Raw genomic sequence first — 14,854 nt, forward strand, 5'->3', positions numbered from 1 at the left:
TGGCAAGATGCATCAAACTGCATCGATACATCGATTCAATGATCAACGATCCAACTGCATCGATCCACAGTGAAAACATCGATATTAATCGCTATGACCCGCCATAAAAGAAAACAAATTATGCTTTTAGAATAGATTGTTTTTCATTTAAATGTCTAAGAGCTCAACAATAAAATTGTCAAATGATATTTTAGTTGCTTTTCTTTAACTGATTGTGGGCATATCGTGGGGGGCATATCGTCTAATATCGATCGCAGCCCCCTGAATCAAATGGAATCTCATCGTATCGTGGCAAACTTTGTGATATCGGCAAAAATTGCATCATTGTCAAATTAATCGAGATCGGATCACATCGTGATCAAACTTGTGATTCCCACCCCTAATGAGTGGTTAGCGATGTCAGATGATTGTGCAAACATAATAAAAACAGCAAATTCAGCAAACAGTTGTATTTGTATTCAAGTATCACTTTTGTTTGGTTTGTTTTTATTCATTTTTGTCATTATGTTAAGGCTGCAGCTAACTTGCGGATGTTACAATCCTTAATTATTTTTACTACTGGGCATACGAGAAGAAAGAATGGGACATAATCCCAAGTAATGAGGTCGATAAGAGTGATTATAAACTCCATGACCCAATCCACAGGAGACAGACATGTCTAGTCTTTTCCACAGTCAGGTAGCTGTGGGTTCTCTTGCCTAATAAATCCTTTAGGGTAAGGTTCAACGGTTTTATCCAACGCAACGCATTGATTTTATTGTGTAACTATAGTATACGGAACAGATTTATTTCCAATTTCTTAGAAAGCAGTGTGACTTTTTTTGCAAAGAGGAGCCTTCAAACAGTGCATGATTAAATGGAGTACTAACCTTTGTTTGCAAAAATCTAAAAGATATTGACTAGTGCAGATACTGCCAATTGTATGCTTGGTTTTGTGTAATCAATGATTATCTATGTAGACTAATCATCACATTTCCCCACATTATGGATTGTTGTTCTCAGGTGCAAATTCAGTTTCCTTGTGGGCTTATTACAAACTCGTCATTGGCTCCGACCATGTCAATCAGAGCGGCTTCCGCTCCCTCCTCCCTGTGTGTCGCTGTAAATAGTAACATGTGTACAGCTGATTTAATGAGACACAAACAAAACAGAAGTGCTAAACAACATTACTACGATTACAACTACTGCTTACCGGTTCCCAGTTATAAAGGAATCTTTTGTGCATTCCTTTATAACTGGGAACTGGTAATCTTACGGTTCAAAGGTCATGAGCTGGGACGTGACCATTTTTACCATTCCAAACTCATAGGAGCCTCAGCAGCCCCGACCTCAAAAATCCAAGATGGCTGCGCCACGCAACAACAGTAGTAAATGTTGTTTATTAGCACTTCTGTCTTGTTTGTGTCTCGTTAAATCAGCTGTACACACAGCACTGCTTAACTTCTATCTGTGTGGACATGAGGCTGCAGTGTTTGTATGCGCGAAATGCCGCGAAATGCCATGTTATCAACTGTTATTGCTAACAATGGCTAGCCTGGCTAGCGACTGGATCTAACCAATGAACAGTGAACTTCCCAGCTCAGGTTTTCTGCAAATGGAATGCTAACAAAACGGATGAAAAACTGAGAAGTCCATAAGGCAGAGAGAAGAGGATTCCCGCACACTGTCCTTACTTGCAATTAACTTTATTAAGACAATGTTTCGGTCCTTACACCTTCAGGTAAAATGAAGAACACAAAGGCAACAGAGGTATTATAGCCTACACCTCATCAGAAGAGGCCAATCAGGGACCTGAGCTGACAAGCAATCACTCTCACAGACTGTGCATTTAGCCAATCAGAGAGAGCTCAACCCATACATCACCAAAAAAAGGCAAAACAGGCAAGAACATGGGAACTACATCAATTAGGAGTACAAAATATATAAAGTTAAAAAGTAGCCTATATAGGCTACCCCATCAAAAGATAGGGTGAATTCAGCCTAGTGCAGCTTACCCATGTGAGTGAGGATGGACAAAATGTGCAGGGGAAAAAATGTTTTTTATGAATGGCACCCAATCTACCAGCACGCACGGCCTTTGCGAACTACCAGTTGATTGCGATCGACGTATTGGGTGCCCCCGCTATACAAACAGGCTGCTCTAGTCACACATAGGCCTATGTCTGTTTTCACCTCACCCCAACAAGGTCCTTTTGACAAGTCAAACATCAATTAGAAAATGAATACATTTGCAGCCAGCAAGTCTAAGCAAATATTGAAATCACAACATCTAGTGGCGAACACTAGAACACTACACATTCTGCATATGAGTTGTACCATACATCTATTTGTACCATACATAGCAGGGGTATGGTACAACAGATGGCCAAACAATTGTGTCTCCATTTCAGTAAGCAAGGTCTTATGTAAGGGGCCCAGTGAGGGGCATTCCAAAGGCAACAAGCACAGGGCTCTCTACCCAGCGACAGTCTTTTAAAATTATAATTGGCTTTTATCTACTCTTTTTTTAATCTACTCATCAAAATGTATATATAGGATGAAACTAATGATTCCAGTATTTTATTTAGCGAATGCAAGGTCCTTGAGCCAAGCAGTTGCCTCCAGATCTGCTGTATGGAGGGTGACTAATCCTCCTTCAAGTCTTTGTAGAAGGCAAACTTCGATGATGTGTTGCATTGTCTGCTGCTCTCCACAAGCACACAGTGGGCTTGGGCTGCTGCCCCACTTGTGAAGGCTGGCCAAGCAGGGGCCATGTCCAGTCCTGAATCTATTGAGGCTTGACCACTGCCTCCTTGGGAGGTTGGTGCCAGGGACCGGTAGAGTGGGGTCTGACACCAGGTGTTTGTTTGGGATGTCCTTGGACTCCCATTCCTTTTTCCAAGCTAATTTGGTGGTGAAGTCAGCTGGTGGAGGGTTCTTCCAGATTGGTCGTCTAGATGGAAGACGAGCAGTGGGTGGGTTGAAGATGTTTGTGTGGATTGGTAGGTGGGGGGAGTCTTTGGCCTTTTGGAGCATCCTTTGAGTGAAGGCTTTTCGCCGGATATGTAGAGGGGCTATGTTGGATAGGACAGGGAGCCAGGGGAGTGGTGTTGAGCTAGGGTGACCAGACGTCCCCGATTTTCGGGGACAGTCCCCGATTTCGGTGCTCTGTCCCCGGCTGGAGCTGTCCCCGAAAATGTCCCCGATTTTGGCCACAAAGTCAAATAATAATACTGGCAAGAAACTCGATAACAGAGCATTTGCGGCACCACAAAAGCCTGTCATTGTGCTGCCTGTGTGTGACAGAGTAGATCACAGAGTAGATGTCCTCCCTCTGCCCGTGCCATGGTTTTCCCAGGACCCAGCAGCACGCAACTGAAGCCCCAGAGGTGGCGAACGAGAGGCGGAGTCTGCTTGCTGCTTTTGCTACCGTCCTTGTTTACCGGACCCTATAGTAAAACTATCTGGTAAGTAAGTGCAGTAACTCACTCAAAACGTTTTTGCAGAGAAGTCAGTAACGTTTTTATGTACACCAAACTCCATTGAAAAAAATGACAATTTTTAACATGATTGGCGATGGATCATTGTTATCTAGTTATTAGCCTACTGTTCCCTAAATTGGCCTTCAGCCATCAAAACTTTGATAACCCCTGGTTTAAATTAAACACAATAGGTCATATTTATCTCTAGATTACAATTTTAATCATTAAAATTGCCTTTTAGTATTAACATGATTTTTTAAATTATTTTGTCAGCATTTAATATAAAATTTGCAGTTAATATGGTCATGTGGCCATTGAATACTTGAAACTGGTGAGCGACACCCTAAACTCAAGGAAAGTGTTTACTGAGGTAATAAATCACTACTGTAATGTTTTTGTTTTGTGTAAATAAATTATCCACCAGTTGGTGAGGTCAAAGAGAGAAGTTGTCCCTCTCTTCCTGACACTCTACACAATACACCAGTAGCCTATTTCCCATGAATTACCTAGGCTGTCTAATTTGTGGTAAATTGTGCCAGATAACTAGTAACCATTGTAAACTGCTTCTTTTTCAATTGTTTCAAAATCACAAAGTTCTTCATAGATCTAGCCTCTTACTTTTGCTCTCAAAGTGCACCAGATTTATGCATTTTACTGTAAAATGTACACAATTTTCTAAAACCCCCCTAGCGGACCAGAAAATGTCCCCGATTTTCATTTGAGAAATCTGGTCACCTTATGTTGAGCGGATTGTCCCGGTGATGATCCTCATGGTTGTGTTGAGTTGCGTGTCCACATGGTGTGTATGGGATGACTTGGACCAAACGGGGGCGCAATATTCTGCAGAGGAGTATGCGAAGGCCATGGCTGAGGTACGCAGTGTAGGGGCTGTAGGGGCTGCAGAGCAGGTTGTTCCTGGACTTCACCTTAGCTGCCCTTCCTTTCAGGTGTTTATTGAAGGATAGGGTCCTGTCAAGGGTCACTCCAAGGTAAGTTGGGGTGGGGGTGTGCTTCAGCTTAAGTCCGCTCAGGTGGATGTTCAGTTCTCTAGCAGCTTCTGCATTGTGGAGGTGGAACACACTGGAGACTGTTTTTGCTGGGCTTGGTTTTAGGTGCCAGGTTCTGCAGTACTGGTCCAGTTTGGTGAGGTCTTCATTGAGCGTGTGTTCCAGTGAACCAAAGTCTGGTGCTTGGAAAGCCAGACAGATGTCATCTGCATAGATTAATTTGTGGGATTTGGTGATGGGTAGGTCGTTAGTAAGTGTATAGGTTAAACAGAGTTGGAGCTAGAACTGACCCCTGCGGAAGCCCATTCTTCTGTGACTCCAGTGGTGAAATTGGACCATTAACAGCAACCAGGTAGGCCTACAGCAGAGAAACTCATTAAATAAGAAAAATAGAATATAAAGAAGAATATAGCAAATGGGGGTTATATACAGTATTCAACCCATAATTTTGGGTGTATGAGTAGATAAAAATAAAAAGTAGATAAAAGCCAATTAAAATTTTAAAAGACTGTCGGAGAGGTAATAGATTAGATCAGTGATTCCCAAACTGTGGCCCATTGAATAATAGACTAACAAACTAGGCTAGACCACCCAAATCAGTGGTTTTATTTCACTATAGGTCCTACATCCTGGAACTTGGCGCTAATGGCGTTAGCATACTCCATCCACATACATGAAACGGTTAGCATTTGAGCTACAGTAATGCATTGTAACATTGTAACAGCAACATTACTAATGTGATTTCGGTGATGTACCCCAGTCTGTGAGCTTTCAAACCATGTCAGGCTAATTTGAATTCAATCTAGCTAAAAGCAAATAAAATTGCAGTGCATTGTTTGGAGAGTAGGAAGTGAAATGCAGTTGTGCATTTTCTTTTCAAAATTACCTCCCACTTTAACCCCTGTGCACGCAAATATTTCTGATGAGTAAGGGGGAGAAAATATTGGCAATCTGGCTTTTAGGTATTTCACAGTTTTTTGTATTATGAATTAATGGATTATTAATTTGCCATATGCCCATGTTCACAGGCTCTGATAATGAAATAAAAATATATAGGGAAATGTAAATGCATCATCTTAGTTTGCGTGTGCTGATCAGAGTTGTGATTAGAGGGTTCGGTGGGCCCCAGAAGATCTTCAGATTTCAAAGTGGGCCCCGGTATTCTTAAATTTGGGAACCCCTGGATTAGATAGATATTCTCTAATTGGATGGCCTCCAGATCAATAAGCACATTTAAAAAAGATAGTACTATATAGCCTACATAATAAAAGAAAAGAAAAGAAGACATCGGTAGGCCAGAAGCAAATGGTAGCTCTAATCTAATAAGAGGGTTTCCCAAGCCTAACCATTTAATATACACCAAGTACAAAGTAAAGGTTTGATTTAGATTCTTCTGATTCATTGTAAAGGTTTCATATGAAAGTCTACTATTGCTTGGGAAACTGCTTCACTTTGCATTAATGTCTACTTTTTTGCATTAATTATTTGTATTTTCTACCATGATTTTATCATTATTCGCCTCTTTGGTTTTCATTTTTTTGTTCTCAGTATATGTGTATGTTGTACAGTGAAACCTCTGTGTTAAATGCAGAATTCAATCAGGAGAGGCCAGTTGGTAGGATTAGACAAACTTTATTTAGCAATCGGCGTGCATGGCAAATGCTTTGGCGCTTGACTCCATTGGCCAGTGGCGCTGCTCTTGAGGCAGAGGAGGGCGCCTGCATGGGCTAGGAGATCCCCCCCCCGTGGGGGATCAGGAGTCAAGACTCGTTGGTGGTGGACTGGGGAGGTGGGTGGGGCAAAACAACGCTTCGGGGCCGGCTTCAAGGGAGATGGACTGCCGTGGGCTGCTGCTGCTATGGTCGGCCAGAGAGAGAGAGGTGACGTAGGACCCTTGCTATATATATGAGGATTAACTGACGTCATGTTTGACGTCATAGCAGACGTCATACTAGGATTTTTTGACCACGTTGAGATCGGATTACGCGTGAGTGGCCTTCTGCTTGAACTATGGTCTGGAGACCTCACTTCAATCAGGAGAGGCCAGTTGGTAGGATTAGACAAACTTTATTTAGCAATCGGCGTGCATGGCAAATGCTTTGGCGCTTGACTCCATTGGCCAGTGGCGCTGCTCTTGAGGCAGAGGAGGGCGCCTGCATGGGCTAGGAGATCCCCCAAAAGGAAGATCTGATTACCGGAGGTTAATTGAGATCTGCAGGCGCCAGTAGTTGATTGCACTATTCCGGCCTTCGACCTTTTTAGCGGCTTACAGCTATTTGCGGCTGGCGCTCCCAACTCGGTCGGGCCTTCGATCTTGCTTTTCCTGCCTTCGACCTTTTTAGCGACTTACAGCTATTTGCGGCTGGCGCTCCCAACTCGGTCGGGCACCTCGTGATAGCGCTTCCCAGCTTAGCCTACCTGGCCGCCTTGGCGCTTCACGATTGTACTTTTCCTGCCTTCGACCTTTTTAGCGACTTACAGCTATTTGCGGCTGGCGCTCCCAACTCGGTCGGGCACGTGATAGCGCTTCCCAGCTTAGCCTACCTGGCCGCCTTGGCGCTTCACGATTGTACTTTTCCTGCCTTCGACCTTTTTAGCGACTTACAGCTATTTGCGGCTGGCGCTCCCAACTCGGTCGGGCACCTCGCGATAGCGCTTCCCAGCTTAGCCTACCTGGCCGCCTTGGCGCTTCGCGATTGTACTTTTCCGGCCTTCGACCTTTTAGCGGCTAACGGCTATTTGCGGCCGGCGCTCCTAACTCGGTCGGGCCTTCGATCTTGGTACATTAGAGTTTAGCTTGGCGCTTCCCGGCTTGGCCTACTTGGCTGCCTTGGCGCGACTACCCTGACTTTTTTGCTCTCTCTTTCTCTTTCCCCCCCAAAAATGAGCCGGGGAGTTTACTGCGCCTTGCTGGCGCCGTGCTTTCGGGGAGCCACCACCAACGAGACATTTTCTTCATCGGCACGGAAGTCCGGGACATTGTTTGTTGCCATGCTCACCGATTTAAGGGAGGAGGGTTCTTTGGGCCGCCAGTATGGCCGCCTGCTCCGGGCGGATGTAGCTGGAGAATGCCGATGACGACCAGCGGCCCATTTGCTGGAGGGAGGCGGAGGACACTCCTTGCTCGGCGGCCGAGGTGGCCGCTCTGATCCTGAAGGAGTGGCTGGAGTATTTCTTTGTCGGGAGGTTGCGTTGCTGGAGCGTTTGCCTGAGGTGCAGGGTGAACCAGGATCTTGTCATGTGGTGACAAGGTGCGATGAGGAACAGGGGGGCCGAGGGGCCGGTCCGAGGCCTGAGCCTGACGTAGTGAGCCATGGACGAGAAGGGGCAGAAGGGGGAATTGTTCCGGGCGATGACGATGTGCCGATGAGGGCCAGCGGCCCGTTTGCTGGAGGGAGGCGGAGGGCACTCCTTGCTCGGCGGCCGAGGTGGTCGCTCCGATCCTGAAGGAGTGGCTGGAGTAGTCCTTCGTCGGGGGTTGCATTGCTGGAGCGTCTGCTTGAGGTGCAGGGTGAACCGGGATCTTGTCGTGTGGTGACAGGGTGCGATGAGGAGCAGGGGAGCCGAGGGGCCGGTCCGAGGCCTGAGCTTGACGTAGTGAGCCATGAACGAGAAAGGGCAGAAGGGGGCTAGTGCCTTCCTGTATGCTATTGTGTGCTGGGGCAGCGGGGCTCTCTGGCTGCGGTGTCAGAGAAGAGAACGTTGTCCAGGCTACGCTCCATCGTGAACAATGACTCGCGCCCACTCCACGGCGTGCTAGTCGAACGCAGGAGTACGTTCAGTGAGAGACTGATTCCACCTAGATGCAGTACGGAGAGGCACAGGAAATCATTCCTGCCTGTGGCCATTAGTCTATTTAATGCCTTCCTTAAAGAGCACCTCGGAGACGCTCAGTCTCCCTGAGACTGAGCCAGCCGATAGGTTAACTGTGCCTGGCTGAGCCACGTGTGGCGTATAGGGCAAGCCGACTTAATATAGTCCCGGGTGCAATAATGATAATTGACACGGAATGTATACTTACCTGACGTGTTTTGTATTTTGCATTTGCGTTGCATTTACTACTGTTTATTTTATTTTAAGCTATGTGTGTACTGTGAGCGAGCTACTGTAACCTGTCCCGATTTCCCCTCGGGGATCATTAAGTCATTCTGATTCTGCTTCTGAAGAAATGCCAGAGGCATTTTACTTTGAAATTCGTTAAGAACAGGAGGTGGTGTATTAAGACCGGGTAGCTTAACACGGAAAGACGTCAGCATTCCCTGGGCCGTCTGGCTTCGGTCCAAAGTTATGCAGTAACACTCATTCTAGCTGATGCTCAGACAAGCTCCGTGGGCCAGGGGTGTTAGAATGGCCCCTTGCGTGGTTATTATTATTATTGTTGTAATTATTATTATTATAATTATTATTATTATTGTGACTCCCGCTGGCCATTTGCCAGAAGCGATTTCCGCTTAGGCGTCGGAGATAGGCAGGCTGAGATGCCCGCTGGGTAGAATAGTCAGATCGCAGGCCAAGCGCACGAGGTAATCAATGACTCCACGCATGTCCTTCATGTCTGTTTTGACTTAATGCCATCAGGAAAGCGCTTTAGACAGCCTGCCTGCGAAACAAGCAGAAGGAAGTTTGGTTTGGTTCCAGAGGCCATTCGACTGGTGAACAGCCACAGTACGAGAAGTGGTCAGTTTATCTAGACTAGGTCTGTACCTTGACCTTTTGATTTGAACCCTTGAACAAGTCTAATATGCACTTGGATTGTATTGACTGAAATTAATTTGTATTGATGTGACACCTATATTCCTTTGTGGTGTTGGATACACTGTAATCAGGGATCTTGCTTTATCAGTGTCATTTATTGTATTTATTGTCTTGTTTTTTGTATTGTTTTTGGATGTGTACAGAGTACAGCTTGTTTGCAGTATTCATGCCTTAAATTGGCCTTTGCGGGACTAATAAAGTTTTTTTTTTTTTTTTTTTTTTTTAATAAATTGAATTGATTTTACTGGACTGGTAGATTGCCCGTTTAAATGCTGAAGTACTGATACTTTCCTCATGGGTCCTTTCGCGTCCACGGGTGACTGGTCCTCCGGGGTATGCTCGGTGTGCTGTGGTCGTCAACCCCGTCCTTGGTAGAGCAGGTAGCTCTTGAGAGAGGCGGGCAGGGGCAGTCCGTGGATTCCGCTCGGGCGGTCCCTTCCTAGAGCCGCCCGCACGGAGCGCCTGCACAGGTCCATCAGAGGGAGGGGATCCGGATCGAGTCCGTTTATGTACCGGATTCGTATTTCGCAGTGTCACTATGAAACCTAACGTCCCCTCGTCCATGTCCAAGACGACTAACAGAGCGAGTCTGGTATTATGAAGGTGTCGTCGGGCTCCAGGAAGGGGGGTGATAGTGGAGTTGTTGTTTTTTTTTTAAGATTGTTGTTCAGATAAACCCCCTCAGATCGGCTAAAGTTAAGAAATTATCATTGTCATCATCACAGGAGCTTCCTAATTTAATTTATCAGTCACCATCAGTCACATGGGGTTGATTGAGAATGAGAAGGCAAGAGTATATAGTGCCTTTTTGAAAACGGCGCTGCGGCCATTTTGGCCTGAAATACGGCTCCTTGCTGGGGCAGAAGCTTAGTCTCCAAAATGGCGGATTGGCTGTGTGCTGTCGCATCTTTACGATAAAAGGTCTCTGGTTACCGTGAACCTCCGTTTCGCAAACACCACAACAAGGAGGGAGACAGCTACTTTTCACACTCTGTTTTGGATTAAGAGGATGTCCTGAAGTGTGACGGTGGATTAAAGACTTGATGAAAAACGTCATGTGATCTGGTGGATTATAGTCTTCGTGACAGAAAGAACAGGATGGAACATGGATGCGAGTTTTACTGCCGAGTGCGACTTTCTGCTTGACTGCATGTAACGTTAAACTTTTATCGTCCATGAATTCCTGGGAGTGCTTATTCTTTTCGTGAATGGATTATTTTACGTCGCTGGATTTGGAAGGGAAGCAAATTGCACTACATTTCAGCTGTTGCCGCCAGAATGAACCGTTCGCCCCATGGACCTTTCGGTCTGCCCAGAGTGCCCGAGATGCCACGGCGCTCCGGCTTCAGCGCTTCTCCAAGCCGGTTCCCGTCAATCACCGTGAATCTGCCCGGCGGCCTGGGGGTCAGTGCGACCAGGAAGTACGTGGCGTCTCGCGGCTCGCGGCGGCCCCGCGGCCTCCATTTCCCCAGCGGCTCCCGGCTCTGGGGGCGGCTGCCTCTACTGGTCTTCGCCCGCGGCCTCTCGCACGTCCGCGCCGATCGGCCTCTCCCTCCGGCACGCTCGCACGCGTTCTTGGGCGTCCGCGGCGCGGCGCTTCGTCTTCTGCTCTCCTACCGGGGCCGTCGCAGTGGCGCGCGGGGGGCTATGTTGGCAGCCTGTGGTCCGGTCGCTTCGCCAACGTCTTCGTCAGGCACCTCGGAAGGCAAGTACGCTCCGTGGCCGGTCCGGGACAGGGGACCGATGACTGAACTCGACATGCCAGGAATGGGAATATCCACGGGTAGAGAAGGCTTGTGGGTGCTGATTCGGTCTGCGGATCTGGTGCAAAACAACGCTTCGGGGCCGGCTTCAAGGGAGATGGACTGCCGTGGGCTGCTGCTGCTATGGTCGGCCAGAGAGAGAGAGGTGACGTAGGACCCTTGCTATATATATGAGGATTAACTGACGTCATGTTTGACGTCATAGCAGACGTCATACTAGGATTTTTTGACCACGTTGAGATCGGATTACGCGTGAGTGGCCTTCTGCTTGAACTATGGTCTGGAGACCTCACTACAATTGATTAGTCTTACAGTGGAATTCATAGTATTCCAATGATGTCACATACATTTCCTAATATGGGACTTCACCATATACTACCGTAATACAGTAATCACATGTTGATTTATTACAATACTGATAATACTGATAATTTTCCTGCCAAGATGGCCTGTGGTAATGTAACAGAATACTATGAATAGTAGCTACATGTAACTAGGAAACTGTAGCTTCCACTACACCATTCAAGTATTAACAAATTCTGCTTACTGCAAAATCATTGGTTAAGCTGTTTCTGGATGGATTGGTAAATCAGAAAGATTTTTATAAAGTCTAAATGATCTTGTAAGTTTTGTTAACTGAATCAAATGATAAGAAACAATAATACCCTCATAGAATAAGCAGTGTGACTAGGCATTTGGCACAATCTTTTGCACAATCTAAATGATCTGGAAGTACCATTCTGTAAGCAATTGTTCAATCTGTTTCTCTTTTCTTAAGAAACAAATAAGGGAAACAAAAAGGAAAAAAAAAAAAAAAAAAAAAAAAAAAACTATTCTTGTATTCCCTATTATATTCCCACAAAAAGAAGATAAATATATATATATATTTATATGTACAAATAATTAATTTATATAATAACAGTAGATGGGAGACGAGAAAAAGAAAAAAAAAGAAAAAAGAAAAGACAAAAAATAAAAAAAAAAAAAATTTTTTTAAAATAAAGCATAATAAACTACAAAAAAATATATAAAAAAAAAAAAAAAAAAAAAAAAAAAGAGGAGGCAAAGGATAAATGCATATGGGTGCTATATTGCTACCTCATTAGTTTGCCATACTATTAGTACTTTATGTGCTGATCATCTATTATTTATTCAGGAGTGCTGCTGCTGGTCCATTTTTGTTTTATTCTGTTTGGTTTTGTCTTTGTTCTTTTTTGGGTCATGAATCCTAAAAGCTATTTGTTTGTTTTATCTGTCTATAGTTGTTGTGTGTTGTTCCCAGAGCTCAGGAATCTAAAAAGCTATCCATATGGTTTTCTTTAACTTGAATAAAGAGGATGGAGATTATGAACAAAAATGTTGCCTTGATGGTGGAAACATAAATTGCAGGCAATATGAACCTGAACAACTTAACTATTTAAATACTGAGACCAAGTTCTCCTTGATACACCTAAATATTAGAAGCCTATCTAAACATTATGATGATCTAGTTTCTTTACTTTCTTCTACTTGCAAATTTGATATCATTGGATGCAGTGAAACTTGGTTAAATGACAAGTCATACATTGATATTTTGAATTTAAAGGGTTACAAGTTATTCCACAAAAACAGAAACGGTAAATTAGGTGGAGGAGTGTGCCTTTATGTGAACTCCAGTCTCCAAGCCAATGTTAGTGCCAATGTTAATCTTGATGATCCTTCCGATTCCCTATTTATCGATATTGATCTTCAAAAGGGTAAAAAACTTACAGTTGGAATAATCTATCGACCCCCTGACTCAAATCTGGTCGATTTCAGGGATAAACTAGAAGAAACATTATACTCTATAAATAAGAAAAATAATAACTGCATTTTTATTGGAGATTTTAACATCGATATCTCCAAGGAAGATGCAATTAAAAATGATTTCATAAATACATTACATTCTTTTTCGTTTTTTCCAACGATAAACACCTATACAAGAGTAACATCTTCGTCCAAGTCCATCATAGATAATATTGTCACTAACATTCGTAACACCACATTGGAATCTGGAGTGGTTCTGACAGACATAACTGATCACTTTCCTATTGTACTGTTTCTTAATCTCACTTGTGTACTAGCTCCCCCTCTCTATAAGAAACCAACAAAAGTGTTAAATAACAGAACTCTGAGCCAGCTTTGTGACAACTTGAAGACAAAGTCATGGAATAATGTTTTCATTGCTCCTGATCCAGACACTGCTTATGACAGCCTGATCAGCGAATTATCTGATTCTATTTGTAACTCAATCCCTGAAAAGACTGTCGTATGGAGAGCTGAAGATCAAAACCCTTGGCTCTCTAAGGGGATATTAACCTCCATAAAACAGAAAAACAAACTTTATAAACGGTATATAAAAAATCCGAGCCTTATTAATAAAAATAAATATAATGTCTTCAGGAATAAGCTCACCCATATAATAAGGAAAAGCAAATGTGTCCATTTTGCTGAACAGCTAAGGACAGCACAGGGTGACACCAAGAGGACATGGTCTGTCCTGAATAAGGTCCTGAATAGGGACAAAAAACCACCTGTTCTCCCAGGTCATGTCAACTTGTCCGAACTTTCCAATCAATTTAACTCTTATTTTGTCTCTGTAGGCGAAGACCTGGCCAATAAAATCTCTCCTGTTCAAGGTATCTCTTACAACCAGTATCTTACAGGAGACTATCCTAACTCATTTTTTATGGAACCTACTGACTGCGATGAAGTATATGAAGCCATCATGAATCTGAACAACTCTCGTACAGCTGGTGTGGACGGAATCTGCAGTAAAATCTTGATTGCCGTAGCTGCTATTATAGCAAAACCACTTGCATACTGCATAAATTTATCTTTACTTTCTGGTGTTGTGCCTAGGATGACCAAAATTGCAAGAGTAATACCAATTTTCAAATCTGGGGATAAAAATAGTATTAGCAATTATCGCCCAATATCAGTCTTGCCTGTTATTTCTAAAATTTATGAGAGAGTTGTGTTTAAAAGATTGAGCAAATATTTGGATAAGCTTAACATTCTTACATCCTCTCAGTATGGTTTCAGGAAAAAGAATACAACTTGTATGGCAATATTAGACCTTATAGAAAAAATAAATGATGCTGTTGATCGGGGGAACTGTGGGGTGGGTGTATTTCTGGACCTCTCAAAGGCTTTCGACACCATTGATTTTGACATTTTGTTGGGGAAGTTGCACCATTATGGGATTAGAGGACTGACTCTTGAATGGTTTCGTGATTATTTGCATTGTAGATACCAGTATGTTGACATACATGATTTTCATTCTCAAAAAATGAATGTTAAATATGGGGTCCCCCAAGGTTCACTTTTGGGGCCTTTGCTCTTTATTCTTTACATCAATGATTTCGTCAACTCCTCTAAATTATTGCATAAAGTGATATTTGCTGATGACACAAACTTATTCCTGTCCCATCATGATTCACATGAGCTTCAAGATCTACTCAATGTTGAACTCAAACAAGTGGATACTTGGTTCAAATGTAATAAATTGTCGTTGAATATCAGCAAAACCAATTTCATTATATTCCACTCTAACAAAAAATCAGTGGATCATATCCACCTCAATATAGATGGAAGGGAGTTGACAAGAGTAGGATCAACAAAATTCTTGGGGGTCCTCATTGACGAGTCAATCAACTTCAAATGTCATATTGATCATCTGTTAACAAAACTGTCTAAATATGTTGGTCTATTTTTCAAACTCCGTCATTTTCTTCCTTTATCTACTCTCCTGATCTTGTACAAAACCCTGTTTGAGCCACACATTAATTACTGTAACATCATATGGTGTAACACATTCCCCAGCTATCTGAAGAAACTAGAAAGCTTA

The sequence above is a fragment of the Poromitra crassiceps genome (genome assembly GCF_964638095.1).
Source record: "Poromitra crassiceps genome assembly, chromosome: 9".
NCBI classification, from domain to species: Eukaryota; Metazoa; Chordata; class Actinopteri; order Beryciformes; family Melamphaidae; genus Poromitra; species Poromitra crassiceps.